This window comes from Lissotriton helveticus, chromosome 5_1 (assembly GCF_964261635.1).
Source record: "Lissotriton helveticus chromosome 5_1, aLisHel1.1, whole genome shotgun sequence".
Classification (NCBI taxonomy): Eukaryota; Metazoa; Chordata; class Amphibia; order Caudata; family Salamandridae; genus Lissotriton; species Lissotriton helveticus.
Genome location: NC_136065.1, coordinates 668,563,266 through 668,582,296, shown reverse-complemented (window position 1 = coordinate 668,582,296; position 19,031 = coordinate 668,563,266). Strand labels below are relative to the sequence as shown.

Sequence of the window (19,031 nt, the reverse complement as noted above, 5' to 3'; positions counted from 1 at the left end):
GCCCAACCCAACCTCGGGCAACCACGGACGGCCACAGACGGTCCCGCCCTTGTCCCGGGCTTCTCCCGGGACGCTCCCGCACACTCCCGCTTAGCGGGTGCTGACCTTCCCTTAAATAGGTAGTCCGTAGGATTGCAGGCGGGGCGTGGTGGCCAGGGAGAGCGGCCAGGTGACGAGAGGCGCGGTGTGCAGAGGCTTCTGGTATTCGGAGTCCTGCCCCGCACGCTCGCAGCCCTGGACCTACCCACACAGCACAATCAGGCTCCCCTGTGACTCCGGTGCGCAGCGGGACCCGCGAAGCGGGTTCCGCAAGTAGTAGGCAGGTAGAAGGGGTCCAACAAAGTCCTCGACCCTCAGTAAACAGTCGGCAACAAGTACAAAGGTATCCCACGACGGTCAATCCTCACGAGCCTTTTAAGATTGCAGGCGGGGCGTGGTGGCCAGGGAGAGCGGCCAGGTGACGAGAGGCGCGGTGTGCAGAGGCTTCTGGTATTCGAAGTCCTGCCCCGCACGCTCGCAGCCCTGGACCTACCCACGCAGCACAATCAGGCTCCCCTGTGACTCCGGTGCGCAGCGGGACCCGCGAAGCGGGTTCCGCAAGTAGTAGGCAGGTAGAAGGGGTCCAACAAAGTCCTCGACCCTCAGCAAACAGTCGGCAACAAGTACAAAGATCTTATCACTTTAGCCAGGGCGGCCACATAGATGATAAAAAGAGTTGTGTTCAGAGATGAGCTCTCTGATAACTCCCTGTCAAGGGCCATAGTTCTGGAGTTTAAGCGATCTAGCCACACCAAATGGGTGTGTTCAGTCAGAAAATATTTCAGCCAACATAGGGCTTCCGACACAGTCTCTCGCAATCTATGGATTAGGGTTGCATGCATGATGGTGTCGATTGCTGTGGACAAATCTAGTAAAACCATCATAGCTGGGTTCCCTTCACCCAGAGCAAGTCTGATTGAATTCAGAACCTCCACTAGTGCTGTTTCTGTGCTATAGGAAGCTCAGGAACCTGACTTGGAGGGATCTAACACACAATGAGCTTCCAGAAAAGATACACGATGTTGATTCACTAGGGTCTCCATAATTTTTCAGAAAGAGGGGAGAAGCGAATTTGGTCTATAATTTGCCAACTCTCGTGAATATGCTGTTTTTTTAATAGGCCTGACACGTGCTGCTTTCCAATTTATTGGAATAGTTGCTGTGCTCAACGGTTAAGCATGTCCGTTATAGTGGGAAGAAGGGCTGGGGCCAGGGTGTCCATAATATATGGTGAGGCAGGACTCTCCAGAGAGCCTGACTTGATCCTGTTAAGGCCTGCACATGATCCGGGTCAACATGATCAACAGCTTCCAAACGTATTGAATGGGTGATAACAGAGTAGCTGGGTAAGATCAGCCCTTCAGATTCCCTAACATTCGAAAAGGTAATATAAATCTTAGATATTTTTTCTTCAAAGGGCTTGGGACCTCATCGTAGAAACCCCGGGAAGAAGGGATTGGTGAGCCACAGGTTGAAGGATTAGTGAATTCCTTCAGAATCTTGTATAATTCTTTAGTCGAGTTTCCCGAGTTGTGTTTCGTATGTACTGGTGAGTCTTCCTTACTTCTTTAATATTTTTATGATATATTCTTAATGCAGTATTATACGTTGTTTTATCCTCACCATACTTTGTGGACACCCACTTACATTCCAGCTTTCTACAAGCTGTCTTCTCCTTTTTTAAGAATTTGAGAACCAAGGAGAGATATGTGTCTTTTATTGCTGCATAATTTACTCATCCCTGCTGCATAACGTATCCTTCTCCCACTGCATAATTCCAGTGGCACTGCCTACAGGCCAATCTGGCAGGGGTCAATGGGATGGTCTGAAAGGTCAGTGTTTGAGTCAGATTCCTAGAAGTTTGTGGGCCTATTTTATAGCCTCATGGGCAATGTATTAAGTCTGGCTTGACAGCGCAGCCCAGGACAGACAATTATATGAACTTCACTACAGAGGGGTTTAGGCTCTGCCTACATGTTGGGAGCCAGGAGTACATGTTTTGATTGGGCAGAAGTTGTGTGCTTCCACAAAAAAGTACTTTGCCTCCACGCTGCTGTAATCATTTTATTTATTTATCCAACTGCTTTAATTAAACTTTAAGGAACACATACATGACATTGCAAAACTATTAAAGTGTCATATATAACTAAATAATGTATGTGTTTTTCTCTGGCAGCAGCACCGGTAGGAGGGCATTTGTTAACCTGCCTGGATCTTTAAGTTTCGCTTGACAGTGATAATTGACCATTTAACCTACACCCATATTATTTTACAGTTATTTGCTTCGACACAAACACATTTTTATGCAATCTACTTTGAATTTTTCAAACAGATCACAAGTCCTAAAAAAAAGAAGTAGGGGGACGCTGACGTCACGACAGGAAGTGACGTCACAAATGGTGGCTTGCACCATCAAACCCATTGCCTCCCCACGCTCACCTCTTAGATGCGATTGCATCAGAGAAACCAGCGCATTAGCAGCGTTCTGAATCAGCTCCGATGTCGCCCCAGAGAGGCCAAAGAGTGAATGTGTGGCTCCCTTTACTCCAGGTATCGAGCTCCCGCTAAAATAAGTGGGGGGACGCTGTCCACCCACGTGTTACCCCGACTCGAGCCCTGGTTTCACATAACTATACACTACTCCTTTAAAGCCAGACCTTTTGGCATTGCCAATGGTTGTTACTGTTGTTTTCCTGGACATTACCGCAATTTCCTTCAGAAAACATAAATGCTTGTAGTCTCACATACATTGCAAAATACCTATACAGTCTGTCTTTAAAAGTTCAAAACTACCCGATTTGCAAATGTTGGACACATTTTTTGCTATCTGGTAAGCTAATGTGGGCCACTTTTATTTTTGTACCTGTGCTTATTTCTTGTCTAAGTCTGACCTTGTCCAGTAGATAAGGAAGTGGTTTGCGCTCCTTTGATGTCGCATAGCTTTTTGTTTTTTGTGCTTTTCTGTTAGTCTTGTGTTGTGCTGCCTGTCTTGCATGCTGCTGCCTGTTTTGTGTACTGCTGCCTGTCTTTGCTGCTTCTGTCTGTCTTTGCTGCTGCTGTCTGTCTTGTGTGCTGCTGTCTCTTTTGTATGTGGTTGTTTCTCCCGTTTGTGCCCTGTCTCTGTCTCCTGTGCTGCTATCTCTTTGATTTGTGCTGGTACTGCTAGCATAGGCTTTGCTGGTATGCAGTACTGCATGTAGTGTGAGCTGTTGGTGTGTGGAGCGTGTTTGAGTTTTAATGTCCTAGATCCGTTAGCTGTATGTTGCTGCAAGTGTGTCTAGACTACAGTACACACAATGCAAGTTGTACCTAAGTACGTCCCAGTTTCTACTGTGCACATGGTGTGCGGCTGTGTCTGTTGTTGGTGATGCAGGCCCTGTACCACTCTGACCCTTCACGTCCCTGCATAAGTGTGCAGTGTCCTTCCTCTGCTGTGTGTGTGCTGATATTTCTGTATATTATGTACAGCCGAGTCTCCAACAGTGGCGGCTGGCACAGATCGGAGGGGGGATAACGGGGTAAATAAAATGTCACTTACCTTCCCGCCAGGTTCTCCTCCTTGTCCCTCTATCTGGAACAGGAAGCATCCAGGCTTCAATGAGCCAATCACAACTTTGCAATGCAGCATTGCAATTGATCTGAGCACCCTGGTTTGGAGCTCAGACAGGGACTGGGGGCCTGGGCATGTTCCCGACCCAGGCTGTAATGCAGCTTGGGCGAAGAACATGCTAAGTGCGCATGACTGTTTGGCTGCCCCGAGACTGCTGACCAAACATTCATGTCCTCTTAGGGAGTGAAAAGCACTCCTCCCAGGCTGTCAGCAGAGCTGCCCCACCCCGCAAAGCTACCGCAACAGGAAAAAATATAAAGATAATAACATTTAGTTATTATCATTTTATTTTTCCTTACACTTCTGAAAAGCAGTGGGGGCTGTAAGCAAGCGGGCAACGCCCATTGGGCTCAAAGGGCTTCAGTAGCCCTCCCCCGCGTGTGTGTCAGCTCGGGCTGAGACAGCTCCCAGGGGCACACACAGTCACACCAGAGTACTTCACAAGTCTTTAAAAGACCATTTGCTTGTTAAGGAGGCTTTGATGTTCTTTCACCCTTTCTTAGAGCCCCTGCATCTTCAGTCTGCCGATTGCTGGAAAAATTAGACCCCCCACCCCCCTCAAATCTCACTCTAGTTGTGCCTCTGACTTTAACACTCTCAGATGTGTGTTTCCGAGCCTCTGTTTTGTACTGGTGAACAACTGAGCATGTGGGTATGTGCAACTCTGGACTGAGTTTCATACACTGTTGTGCTGTATTAACTTTCTATGCGTGTTGCTCTTACGGTGCTGTGTTTTTGCTGAGTGCTGATTTAACAATGTACTGCTTCTGAGGCTCCTGTCTTCTCAAATCAATAAAGAAAAATATAAAAATTGTAGTTTTACATACACCTGAAAACTCCTAAGATTGATCAACTTGACCAATTATATAAAACAAAATTGGAAAGATAGAAAGGCAAGAAGAAACGTAAATGATCCCCCCCCCCCCCGCCTAATGTTGAGAGATGCTTGTGGTGTGTGTGTTGTGTTGAGCGTTGGTCGATGTGTGTATGTGGTCTGCGCCTTAAGTGTGTTGTACTGTAGACCGAATTCCCGGTGTGCTGCTGTTGTGCCCGCTGCTGTGCCCATGCCCAATGCTTCTTGTGTTGCCAGGATTCCCAAGGCCGTGATTGGCAGAGGATGTAGCCCCCCTCCTCCTTTCTCTGCAAGTCCCGCCCCTCACATCCTCTGGCTCCCAGGCGCCCAGGAGTGAAGCGAGGAGGTTTGCTCTTCCAGTGACAACAGAAGTGCAGCCTGTCTGCCGCCCTGAGCTGGGGGCCCAGTCACAGCTCGGACTGTCTGTCTGACACCGGCGGCCTGGATATATGTGTTCCCCTGACGAGTTCTCCCGCAGAGGAAGATGCTGGCTGCGCCGCCGACCCAACTCCAGCGCGTGAGCGGAGAGGAGGCTGCCTGAGCCCCGAGGCAGCTGCGCCTGAGGTACCACTGCCCCGCGCCTTCCCGGGGCAGGGCTGGCACTGAGGGTGAGTCCGGAGACGGGTGGATGAGTGAGTGGGCGGGGAGGCGACGAAGGCTTACAGCTGTTAGTTTAGTTTGCAGGCGTTCCTCAGCTGTTCTGTAGATCTTTCAGTGGCAGGCTCTGCCGCGTAGCATGGATGGGTTCTTGTACTTGCAAACATGTGCCAACTTTGCCTTTCACTGTCGACTTTCTCCCTCTTTTTACAAGAATGTTTCTTCCGAACTTTCTTTTGATCGGGTCCTTCCCTTCCACTTCTCCATGCATATTATTGAGGAAACCCCTTGTTTGCGCTGCAGCGGAATCTTCCTCGCGGGCATTCCTTGTTTTTGTTTACAGCCCTCCATCATGTCTAGAACTTATCTGCTGCACGTGTGCCCTTTGAAATGACAGTCACTTCGCGTTTTACTCCAGCATAACTTTTGGATGTTTTAATGCGTATACTATATATTGTGTGCATTTAGAAATTAACTTAGGGTCTTGCTCCTTTTTTGATGGCAAGCTTTGAGTTTACAGCTGTTGACGTTCCATTCAATGGTGCCTGTTCACACGTCCATGAGTTTTTTTCTCTGTGCATTAATAAACAGAAAGATGGCAAAGTATCTACTGCTGAAATACGGACACATGCTTTCAACAGGAAGACCCTGCTTCGAGCCAGATAATGGAACTGGGCAAGCGGATGTACAGGCTGGAGCTTAGTTCCAAGTTCGCCCCGAAAGTTGATAGCAAATTCATTTTGTTGGCACACATTTTTGATCAACATCCCTGACCTTTGTGTGTAGAGTTCTTAAACTTCCTTTAAAATGGGGACACATTTGAGAGTTGAGGGCTAACTGCAGAGATTTGAGAGGATCCTGCAAGTTAATATTTGAAGTTGAGTAGGACTGAGACATGATTGTAAACACAGGCGAGAGAAGGGAGGGTCTGAGGGAACGTCTGAGGGAACTTTATAGACCTGCATGGGTTAGTTCCCCAAACAATTAATAATATACACAGAAAACCCTTGAGTCTAAATTACCAAACAAACAGCAAAATCCCAGAGATTATCTCATCATGCTTGTGGGGAAATCCCTTTGTTAGGACGAAATCTTTCACCCACCATAGGTGGCAGGCTTCATCATTCCGATTCGCCCTGTGACGCAAAACCTAGTCCCGCCACGGGCTACAACCCCCTCACTGAGAAGGAGGAGCTCAGGTATTTTTTCTTCCTGGTTTTTAGGATATACTAAATCTTGCAATGAGAAGAAAGAGATTGAGTAGAGGGTGCAGCGCAAAAAAAGTATTAACAGTGAGGGTAATGATATTAAAACTAGGTACCAGGTACGAAAAAAACTTTATTGGCTCGTTCTTGGGGCCAGGATTAAAAACAGAGCACCAGCAGTGGTAATTAATGACTGCAGGTAATAGACGAAGACAGGTCTACATGTTTCAGGCTATAGACCCAGATAGGTATCGCAGCCTTCTTCAGGACCTAGTTTTGCTACTGCTTAACAAACTGTGAAATGTTAAAAAATAATAATAAACCAAGACAAATGCAAATTAATAGAAAACCAGTGATCCTGCTGATTGCGTGGATGATTCACTGGTCATACCCGTCTCTTCTGGCTGCAGCACAACGCCGTCTGGAGTACCGACAGAAAGAGCGGTGCCCCTTCCCTGAGCTGTTGCCAGGATAAGGTGAGGCCTCTTATCCGTAGAGATATGTATGAAGAGTGAATCATCCACACAATCAGCAGGATATCTGGTTTTGTATTAATTTGCAGTTGTCTTGGTTTATTATTATTTTTTGACACTTCACAGTTTGTTAAGTAGTAGCAAAACTAGGTCCTGACGAAAGCCGCAATACCTATCTGGGTGTATAGGCTGAAACATGTAGACCTGTCTTCGTCTTTTACCTGCAGTCATAAATTACCACTGCTTGTGCTCTGTTTCTAATACTGGCCCCAGGAACAAGCCAATAAAGTTTTTTTCGTACCTGGTAGCTAGTTTATATCACTACCCTCACGGTTTATACAGATTTTTTGGCGCTGCGCCCTTTACTCCACCTCTTTCTTCTCATTGCAGGATCTAGTATATCCTAAAAACTAGGAATAAAACATCCCTGAGCTCCACCCGCTCTGTGAGGGGGGTTCTAGCCCATGGCGGGACAAGGTTTTCCTGTCGCAAAGAGAATCTCAATGATGAAGCATGCCACCTATGGCTTTTGAGGGATTTCATCCTAGCAAAGGGATTTCCCCACAAGCATGATGAGATAATCTCTGGGTTTTTTGCTGTTTGTTTGGTAATTTAGACCCAAGGGTTTTCTGTGTATATAACCGGACTGAGACATCCCTTTGCGAATAGTGCAGAGATGAGTATTAAGACTGCTATTTAATTTTAAGAGATAATTCAATTTGTTGAGTGTACTGTATGCATGCCATATACTTTAAAGTAAATGAAGGTTTGTCATTCGTGTTACTCTTAGACGTTACTCAGTATGGTTAATAGCATGTACACCTTCCAGTGGATTACAATGTATTGCCAACAAATGGGCGTTTGTGAAATGGCGGCTTGAACAGCCGCTTTGGTTAGGCTTGTGCCAACACAATGAGCCAGTTTTCCATTCTGTCCTTAAAATAACTCTATTGAACTGTTTAAATGTTTCAAAATGCATGTAGCCACCAGTGACTTTCCTCCATAGGAATTTATTAAAATTCGCCAGAAAACACATATTTTAGATTAAAGCACCACCTAAAAAAGCCTATGCCATAGTGGAACTATTTGCAATGTTGACAATATTTTCCAACAGAGATGTTATCAATCTTTTATGCAGCCCTATGTGTTGGATCTAAATTACCACCAGAGTTCTTGTCGTATGATCAAAAGTCTCCTAGTACAGGAAGCAATGTTTTTGACATTTCATTTCGATTAAGATGGGTATGGATTTTAGAGTTCAAAGGGTCCATTACATAGTAATATTATTTTCATTTTTCCCCAGTTGAAGGTAAATATGTTTCCTTGCTTCAGTAATTGTTCTGATCCGCTGTCTCGTGTCTAATTTTTTTTTCATTCTGAGATGATTGGTGTCATTTTAACTACTTGCCAGAGATGGTGTGTCTTGCCTTTAATGTGTTCCACAGATGTGGTTGTTCCATCCTTTTAGCAGAAAAGTCAGCTTTGTGTGGAATGGCAAAGTTTTAAGTTTTACTAATGGGCATTAAACAATCCAGGTTCATTCACCACATTGGCCAAGATTTACAGTTTTGCAACACCATGGTTTCTAAAAGCCCCCTCCATCGCAGTTATGCCCGTCCACAACTTCTACGCGCGCCCAGGTTGTCTCCTTTCCTCTCCTGCTCCCTTAGTGCCATTCTGGCCAGAAACCCACAGGGCACTATTCCTTCATCTAGAGGGTTACATGTTTTAAAGGGAACACCACTGAATTTACAATCATCCTTCCTCACTCTCTCTATGTTGTTCCATACTTTCCTCTTGACTTGCCCCTCAGAAATCTGACTTATACTCTTTAAAAATAAAATACTGCGCAACTTTAACTCCTCTAGTGTTTGTTAAATGCTTCTATTTGTCTGTTATCAATCCATGTCAAATAACATACTGCAGCTTTAAGTTTTCAATAAGCTTTTTAAAAAAACGCACTCTGATCAGCCATCACAGCCAAGCTGTGTGATGTCACTTCCTGTGCTGTTATTGCACCTCGAAGGCAATGTGAGATAATTTTCGTTTCCCCTGTGATATTGGTGAAATGAGACAACTGTCCCATACCCTTTGAGGGCACTAATATTGTTTTATGATTTTGCCGTTATCTAACCCTTCGTTATCTTTAGGCATTTGAGATGTCAATATTTCTACGGCGCCTTTGATCGTATATAACTTGTAATAAGCATGCCTCCCATAATTTTTTTAATTTAAAACGCTTTCCCTTCGTCATTTCATCCTTTTAGGCACTTAATTGGCCGAGAGTTGCGGCTTGGACTATCACCATGCATTTCTGTTAATTACAAAAAAGTACTCGGCAGTGTTTTCGGGATGGTTGTCAGCCATAAGGCTCTGCAGATAGTAACACTCCCTTCCCTCTTTCATGACCTAATGAAAGTACTCAACCCCACGCCGGACCTAATGAAAGTACCCAACCCCATGCCGGCCTGCTAAACCCAAGTAAATATAAACATACTTTATTTTTTTTATTTAGTAATTTTAGTTATTTTAGATCCCTTTAGCTGCACGCGACACTGGAGCTATATACTGAGTCAACAGGTTATACAAGTGAATTAAATAGAAAAGAAAGGTATAAAAGTTACATATTTCACTAATGGGCACAAAAAGACAACCAAAGATTTACATACATGAAAACATATTATAAAAGTGGAGCATCAGTGGCACTCGAGCGAGAAACCCCATTGTCACAAAGTATAAGGATAAGTCTATTGTTTTTAGGACTGTTGCCCCTTAACAGGGGCTACCCACCTAAATTCTTTTGCAGTGCATACTCTTCATATACAGGCATGGCACACTGACTGGCAAAGGCTTTGACACTCATTCGTTGACTAATTTCTCTGTTCTCCCCAAAGCTGGTAGTAAACACTGCCTAGCGGAAACCGAAGACACACCTGGACATCGAACACCTGTGCACCATGTTTGAAGTATGTCTTTAAACCTCTCTCATGTCACCCACCACATCTCATAAAGGACACACTACATCAAACGCCCTTGTAGCATGTGCTCATAAAGGGCTCCAGGAACAGAGCACTCTATGACCTAGTCAGTGCTGTGCAGTGCTATATAAATACTTTAATACAACGCTTTAGGTTGAACCCCACTCAAACTAAATTTATCTATCTTTCCACCACAAATAATACTATAGTAATTTTGTCCTGATCAGAAATGGCATTGGAAAGATTCTCTTCTTCTCCTCCTATCCTGTATAAAATCCCTTATCTTTCTCACGACCGCCAAAGCCACATCACCAAATAAATACAAATCTGTATTCCCCTGTAGAAAACAAGACCATCATTTTCGGATAACGATTACCAAACAACGTTGTTAAAGTGCATTTTATCACATGTAGACGTGGGCAGCACTTTATTGTCAGGTCTACTAGGAAAGAGGTATTGAAACGTTATGGGTTAACACTTTCTACTAGCCACTTTGAGAACCATTTTGACACAACAAAATATGGAGGTGTTTTATGTCCTGGCTTTTTTTGTTTTTAGCATGTGTCGCAATGTTATGTATTCTGTTATGTTCTTGATTCTCTCCTTTAACTCTTCACTCATATGTAAAGTGAATAAATACCACAAACAGTAGAATGTTCCTTTTAGCTGTGTGCTACCCAGTTTTACTTGCTACAGTAAAACCGGTTAGCACATGTTGTGTGGACCACAAGCTATTTTTAAAATCATGTAATGAAATTGAATTGTCCTGCTCTATTCCTGTTGGTGAGTGCATCCTCCTTAGGCATCATGCACAGCCTGTCCTAAGCATATGTTTTTAGGTCTGTCCTTGAGACATAACATATATATGTAAAAAGAAACTTCTGTCAGTACTCGTCGTCCATTGGTCCTATCCAATGTCATTCACATTTGCTTCAGCCTACTGTATCATGGAACAGTTAGTCAGCCCACTTGAGGAACTTGCTGTCTTCACTGTGAGTGACAGCATTTTGCTTGTGCTCAAGTGTATGTCTGCCTAAAAACAAGTCTACTTCAATGCTTAGTCTGTTGGATAATCTTTGTTTAATTTCTGCCTCTCATTTCATATTTTTTTTAACATTTGTTTTTGCGATTGGTAATTTCTGACTATGCCATTTTAACTTTTTAATACTTTTCAACTTTTAATGCTCATTACATATGTTGGCAACATATGTTGACATTGCTAGTGTTTGCTGTGAGGTGCAAAGATGTATTGTCATTGAACAATACCTCAATCTGTTTCAGCATTAATGGCCTACAACAGAGAGTGTCTTGCACACATTATACAGGCAAGGAGGACTACCTTTTGAACAGTTGAATCAACTGCAAAAACTTTATCAGTGGGCAAACTTCAAGTGGTCATTCAAATGCAAGCAGAATCCAAGATTGTCTTTTCATGGAACCACTGAATTTTCAGGCTTTTACACTATGCAAGGTATAACCACCTATGTGTCATAAAATGTAGCAACAATTACCATTTGTTACTCTCTCGCTCAGAATTAAATGGCTTTGAACATTTCTCAATACATTCTCATGTATATGTTGAAGAACTGCCAAAATTGTGCTGATGAGCAAATTAGTTGAGTGCATTCCAATTTTTTCCTTCTCTTGCCATAATCTGAAAGATGTTTATAAGAACTATTTTTGTGGATTTATTTTCTACTTGAGTAATATTTGATTTACCAATTTCATGAGGCGGGTGACTATATCATTTTCTGTACAACAGAGGCAAAATTCACCACTTAAACATACACTGCACATATGTATTAGATATGCGAACACGTAAAAATTCCTAATTTAGGCTTCCTTTTTTATTTGTTATAAGAAAACCTGTCCAAAATATTCTCTGTGTGGCTAATATAAAGAATGTTTCGATTAATAGAATGTATTTATCTTGGCAGCGTGAAGCAAAAGAATATGTTGACAGCAAGTGATTGTTTTTGGAAACTATTACAACTTTATAAGATCACATTCAAGAGAAACCTTAAGTCCTGCTATATAATTTTGTTACTTTGTATCAAACTTGGGGAACTTTTACTGTATGTTTTTCTTCTAGTATTGAAGGTTTCCTTTGTTCCTCGTTTATGTGGACTAAAGTGTAGCCAGGCCCCATAATGCTGTACAATGCTTGAAGTTGAAACCTGGCTCCAACACCTTAGCGATGACATGGCTTTGAGAAGTATTTAAGTGCATAACTTTGAAGTCAAGCTATGCATAGTAAACGGGTCTTGACTCCTTGGTCATCTACCATCATATAATGCTCTTTTTCTAAATGAAATACACCAGTCTGAGTTGTGTCTAGCGATATTCCCAGAAAGATCTTGCAGATCAAAGCAATACCAATGTCAGACATGTTCACAAGTTTGTCCTGTCTTGAACGCCCCTGAACGTCCCTGAACTGCATGTCGCTTCTGACGATGAAACGAGCCTGTGATTCTAAAATTTAGTGCAGAGATGCTAATGTTTGAGTGACAGCCACATTTAGTGACTTTGTCTTAAAAATATAACTTGTGTCTTTGGTATTACTTGAAACAGTTAAATCTAGAAAGTGATTTTTATCTCGGTGGATTTCTGCATAGGCAGAGTTCCCACTTGTTATCTAGTTGGCTGTTAAAAACAAATCTGAGCTAAGCGGATGTGGTGGTTGTTTAGGTGTTCATGGAGGCCGCCTCTTATATGCTGTGATCTTGGCATTTAATGATAAAAATAGCTTACCACAACCACCAGTGTGGGGGATTCCACAGGAGTGTGTTGAGACGGCTAATGTGTATGACGAGTTTTTTAAAAAGAATAGAGTGGTGTTCTGCTAAGGGGTGTGTGGTAATTATTCCGTAGGTTCTTTCCACTGTCCGTTGTTACCCCGCTGATTGTACAGGTGGTTATGTCAGTCTTGTATGTTTCCTTCAATAGCTTAGATACTAATGGATGCACTAGCCCTTCTAATCATGTTGACAGTTTGAAAAATAAAAATCATGGTCAAGGAATGTAGTCAGCAAGCAGGGTCCACCTTCTTAAAAATCTCCTGGCTGCTCTCTACACTCATCATACCAGATCCTTCGCTCGAAATGCAAGTCAATGCCAATGGTAGAAGGACGCTTTAAAAATACCAAGTCACATAACTCTCACAAGACTGGAAGAACTGCACTTGATAACAGTTTAAATGATGAAATATTATCCTTTTTAAAAATGGCTTCATGCAGATTCCTCCTGCTTCTAAACAAGAGGCGTATCTTCAGGGGGGGTGTTACACCCCCCTAATAAATATATTATTTAAAAAATAGTTGGGTACAGGAGCTTTCAGTCTGGTATGGTAAGGTGTCTGATTGATTTCCTCTGGGATTTTTAAATACTACCTCTGCCAAAAACATGTACACACACGCTCTGCTCTGAAGTTCTTAAAACATGGTTACTTTACAAAATGTGTTTTAAGTACCCATAACAATCTGCACGCCTTTCCCTTTCCAATGGCCCTTAAGCCAATTTCTTTCTATATAATGATTAATATGATATGCCAGAGTGATTGTCGGAATATCTGAAACCCACTCCCCCAACAATCTTACTGACCAACCTACATCTTGCTATTGGATGATGTTACTACTTAGTTCAATGGCAATTAATGTGTCTAACTCCAAAGAAGGAATCAGTGAGTCAGCCCTGCCTGTGTTTGAACTTGTGACTGCAGTGCTTGTGCAGATCTCAGTAGCAGGCACCTCACTCAGGCTAAGTTGAAAAGTTTGTACGTTTTTCAGATTTATCTATACGCAAGGATCCTTATACTCAAGCTTATAATGGCTGGTATAAGCCTGGAGCTCCAACTTTCCAATGCTTGTCTTCATATTTCTCCTTTTTTAATTTAGAACATCCTACCCTTAATGGATGGCTTGCTCGAATAGCCTTATAGCCCTTCTGCCTCAGGCTATACCAGTTGCTAAATTCCCTCACCCATGTTTGAGGGCTTCGCTTGCAGTTTAGGCCTATAATTCTGTGTCAGGGCCTTTAACAACCAGTATAGCCCTCTGCAGCTGGCTATATACTGCAACCAGTTAGGTGTGACCTTTGAACTATCATTGAATTTTTTACCGATGTGTCTTGTTATCACACTGCTTATATCAGAGCAAGCTCACTATTATTGTTGGGAGCAGTGCTCTGGAGCTGCTCAACATTTGCTTGGAACATGACTAGTTGTTACTCCACTAGGAGAATCAACTTGTTCAAGAAAGCTTTCGCAGATGTTCTGTCCTATTGGCCTGATGTAGTAATCCTGTGAAAATGGTTGTTTGGTGGTTCCAGGTAGTCATAAAGATCATTCTTGTGGTATAATTTGAGATAATATATGAACCCAAATAAGTAAATTTAGACGATGGAGAGGGTGGTGTGTGTTTGCGTGTTGTGGTGATGTAGCAATAAACTTATGTACTACTTAACCCCTTCGCTGCTTCTGACGGCCAACGGCCGTCGCGCACTCTACCTCCGTAGTGCTGTACACGTCCGTTGGCCGTCGCGACCCCGCCCACTGCGCTAAACTGCAGCACCGCAGCGGTTAAGTGGTTAAAATGAATGCCTTACACAGCGACCTAAGCATCATAATGTGTTGCTGCCCTGTTGTGTTATCATTATTATAGCACACATTACATATTGTAATTAATAATGCAAATATTTTTATATATTGGATAAGCATATTAAGTTTGGGATAAAGCAACTCTGCTATATAGTATAAGACTTTCAAGGAGTATGGTCACTGTATTGAGGTCATGAACTCTAGGGGTGATATGCAAGTGTTATCCTCGATATATATGGGGTACTTTATTCCCTATAATCCTTAGTTACACCATCGCCCATTGCCCACCGCTCTTTTGAGATCCTGAGTCTGTTTCTCCTACTTTTTAAAGAGATTTTTGAAAATAAATCTACACTGTATAAGAGCTTCGCCAGTATGCAGTTTAATGCAAGTCTCTTTCAAAACTGGTGGTGTGTTAGAATGCATGATTACTAATAGATACATACATGCTTTCTTGTAACGTACTCAAGCAGTGCACTTGACAGGCATTATATCACAAGTCTCCCTGTCAGCCAAGAACTGTAAGTTTTTCAGAGACAGAGCTTCAGAAGATACAGAGCTATTCATTGTTTCAGAGGGTTGCCTTTGATGTCACTTGGAACCACAGTGAGAAACACGTCCCATTATTAACAGCTATGCCCGTGACCACACATCCTCTTAATCAGCTGTACAATGGGAGCAGAGTCATGGGAATGACGGGCATAATGTGCCTTGCTTATCTTCTGAAACTTTACGCCACCCTCCCATCCGTCTTCAGGGAAGCTCCCCTTTCTTCTTTGAGAATACCTGGCATCCTTCTGTTCCATATCCACCAGGACTGTCCCAAAGCTGCTCCAATTTAGGAAACAGTTACAGGCTCACTTCTTTAACGAACACTACATCACAATGCACTAACCATCAACAACCCAGCTTCATCTCCTAATATTTGTTGACTGAATGCTTGTCTTTGACCACGTATAGTGCTTCACTGCCTTTTGGCTCGGTTCACTCTATAGAAAAAAACACATATACAGAGTTACAACCACACCTCTCCCAGTAAAAAAAAATTTGCTTCCCACCCATGTATTGTAAAATATTACCTGGTGTCCTGTTACCCTCCACCACCCCTCTTTGGGCATTCTCCCTTACCCATCACAATGAGATATGTGATATATAATAGGATATATGATGAGATAGTGGAGAGCAGGCCCACCTTGGCAGCAGCTCTGTCAGTGCCGTTGTCAGCAAGGACAGAGATTTGTACGAAAACAGCTCTGACAGAGCGGCTACTTGTTCAGAGGGAACACTATTCATACTGTCGATCTACACAGACCCGGGGTAGACAAGAGGCAGTAGTTAGCAGTGGCTGAGTGCCACCAACCTGCTCTCACCTTTCTAATATTTGTAGAGGCGTGAGGGAAGGAGGGAAAACGCGAGGGAGGTGGCACTCTGCCATTCGCCCTTCCATCGTGTCAGAGTGCCAAATGAGAACCTGCCCAAGCACTGGCTTCAAAGTCCAGCTTTTCACTATCTCTTACCCAGAGCAGTGAATAATTGGATATCAAATGCATTATTTGAGATAATGGCTTCCATTCAAAACCATAAACAGCAAGGATATTGCTACACTCCCAGCAAAGAGGCATGGTCATCTGAAGCAGAAGAGAGCATTCCTTTCCAAGGCTGGATAGCTCCATGGTGAATTGTATTTATTGAACATTCAGTTCAGCAAGGGGGCGCTTTGTCACTTATAATATATGGTCACACACCACACAGCATTTTGTGGCATGAGATATTACAGGTTTTGATATGTAGATTTGAGGTAGATTCGTCCTATGGAAACAAACACATTGTAGCATGGAATTAGTGACAGTGAGATGTTTTAGGCAGTTGAAGGTAGGCCTCATTTAAAGGCAGCTGATTGTGCATTTGATAGCTTGTGGTACCATGCAGCAAGATTCAAGCTCTACTGTCTTGATCTCTGGCAATGCATTAGATGAGCTGAGATGTTATTATACTTAGTTGGCAGGCGATGTTATGCTGAGGCGTTTGCTTTTACCGACACATTAGCAGGCATTGAACCTATGTCTACTGTAATGTCTTTTTACAGTCTCCTAGTAATGCTGTTGGTTCCTTTAAACAGGCGAGTAGTGACAGTAAATTTAGGGTGGAATAAGAAACCTCTGTGCAGGATTTTGTATAGGTGTCCTAGATCATCTCAAAATACCGCATTCATACTGTGGCGCGCATATTTTAGAGCAGCTTCAGATGCATATGGATTATGTTAAACTTAGGCGATATGCTTTTGTATATAATAGGTTCAGCAGTATAAGACATGCTACTTTAAAGTTGCACAGTGGTGCTGTTTTCATAGGACAGACTTTGCAAGAAACCTTTACACTTCTGCAAGTCAATATTGGTGGGGTACAAGGTATTGTGTTTGCAGCTAAACCACACTTATGTATATATGCTCCACTAGCACATGTCCGTGTACCACCCTTGTTACCATAGAAACCAACAAAATGTTTTACAGTCGAAGATAATTCCTATGTGGATGTGCTTACCCTGGTGTGAGCAGGGCTCAACCTTAAATCCGATGTGATTCAGGACAAAAGATATGAAGGGTAGTTTAAATTTGTGTATTTTGTGTACCTTTGTTATGGCTGAAAGTTTGCCTCTTGTCCACACTGCTTAACATTTGAATAGATTGCACTTCTAGCTACACTGTTTTGATATATAATTTGGATGAATTTTTAATGTTTTTCAGAGAGCTCTGTTGATGTAAAGTACTTTTTGGGATATATGGATGCTATAAGTTAAATAAATTGCTGTTTTAGTATGACAGTGGTCAGTGTGAATTGTTTTAGTGTGATAAATGTGAGAAAAAACGTTTAGTCTCCTAATAATAGATATGTACAAACTTAAATAAAAAATGTATGTATTATAATTTGGACAGTGAAGATAATGTAGCAAATAAGTATGATTTAGTACTCTTACTTTTTTGGCCTCAAATAAGGCATTTGCATACATTTCCCACTAAAGAAGCTGAATGTTTGGCTAATAGAAACATGCGTTTTTTTGTAACCCATCTCTGGAAACAGTCTCCTGGTAAAAAAACACACATCTAACAGCAATTAGCAGGCTTGCCACATTCACGTTCTGAACATAGGAAAAGCCTAAATATGTATACTGGGTGGGGCCCAGCACCACACTTTTCCTGTGCTCAGTGATTAATTTGTTTAAAAAAAATCTTTTCTTAAGAGCCAACTCTGCCAAAGACCAGGATTTCTGAATACCAAGGCTTACTAGTTTAGATTCCGCCTCATTATGATACCAACCTACACTTCCTACGTCTTCATCTTATGTTGCCTTTTCCTTTTTCCTCTGATTTCTCTCATTGTCAGTGTATCCTTTCTCTTCCTCCTTCTTCCCCCCTTTCATCCTTTCTCTTCCTCCTTCTTCCCCCTTTCTGCCTTTTTTGCTTATGCTTAGGATCTTATTCTGAATAATGACTTATCTTCCCTTCATCCAATGTGGGGTTGTGAATTCTTTGTGCATTTGCGGATCCAGGAGACCTGATTGGCGTGCAACAAGCGAAAATCTTTGTACAGAAATCTAAGCTCTGAAGCCTGCATCCTGACAAAAAGCATCATGGGACCTGGTGTACTTTTCATCTGGTCTCAAAAAGTGGACACAATATGCGACAGTCTTTTGTTGATTGGAAAATGATTTCATAAAATGATCTGTGTAATTGGTCGGTTTGGAAAATAAGGAATCAGTGTGGGCCGCAGTTCGACCTACCTAATTTATATTATTTGAGTTGGTCGCATATTGCAACTCAGACTAATGTGTCAAAATTAAAGGATGGTGGCCAGCAAGGGTCAGCAGACCACCATGTCTTTGATTGATTTTAAATAAAGTAAACCTTTTTTTATAAGCAGCCCAATTTCGTTAAAACATGAAGGTTTTATTACAAAAACGTTTTGTTTATTTAAAAATGTCAGTGATCAGTTATAGGTGGTAGTGGTCAGCTGGACCAGTGCCTACTGCCCCTGAACCGTTTACCCCAATTCACAGAGGGGAGGGGAGTGGGCCCAAAGAGTGGCAAAACACACAAGATGATGGACGGAATGTTGCACAATGGCTAAACATTCACCCCCAGTCACAGATCTGGGTTTAATCCATCGTTATTTTGCTCACCAAGCCACCCCAGTTCAGACATGGCCATATGCAAATCAGTCTTGACCCTGTGCCTCATGGGAACAGTCCAGACCGAACTGCCAAGCCATGTCTTTCCTGGACCGGAATCAAGCATCCTAGGACCGGTTTCTGGCTATCAGCCGTCTTCAGCCATGATAGCTTGACTCCAGTGGTGTGGAGAGCATGGGACTCACGTCTGAGCATACCCATCCCACTCGGGGTGACAAATGCAAAACAACAGTTGATGGACAGAATGCAGAACAATGTCATACATTCACCCCAGTACAGAGATCTGGGCCTAAATCCATCGTTTTTTTGCACTCCACACCACCCCAGTTCAGACATGGCCATATGCAAATCAGCCTTGACCCTGTGCCTCATGGGAACAGTCCAGACCGAACTGTCAAGCCATGTCTTTCCTGGACCGGAATCAAGCATCAAAGACTGGCCCCATCCCATATGCAAATTGGTTAACACCTTAACTTGCGAGTCAGTAACTTTTCAAT

General features: G+C 42.8%; 1 protein-coding gene across 2 annotated transcripts in view; it reads left to right on the top strand.

Annotated features, from left to right (window-relative positions):
* PALD1 (phosphatase domain containing paladin 1) overlaps window positions 1-19,031 on the top strand; it is a 975,161-nt gene that overhangs the window by 252,758 nt on the left and 703,372 nt on the right. Inside the window, exon 1 of one of the 2 annotated variants that reach the window (XM_078643068.1) lies at window positions 4,843-5,110. The exons of the other annotated variant lie outside the window; for it this stretch is intronic. The gene's annotated coding sequence lies outside the window, so the exon portion shown is untranslated. Of the gene's footprint in view, window positions 1-4,842; window positions 5,111-19,031 lie in introns of those variants that run through there. 2 annotated transcript variants of the gene reach the window in all.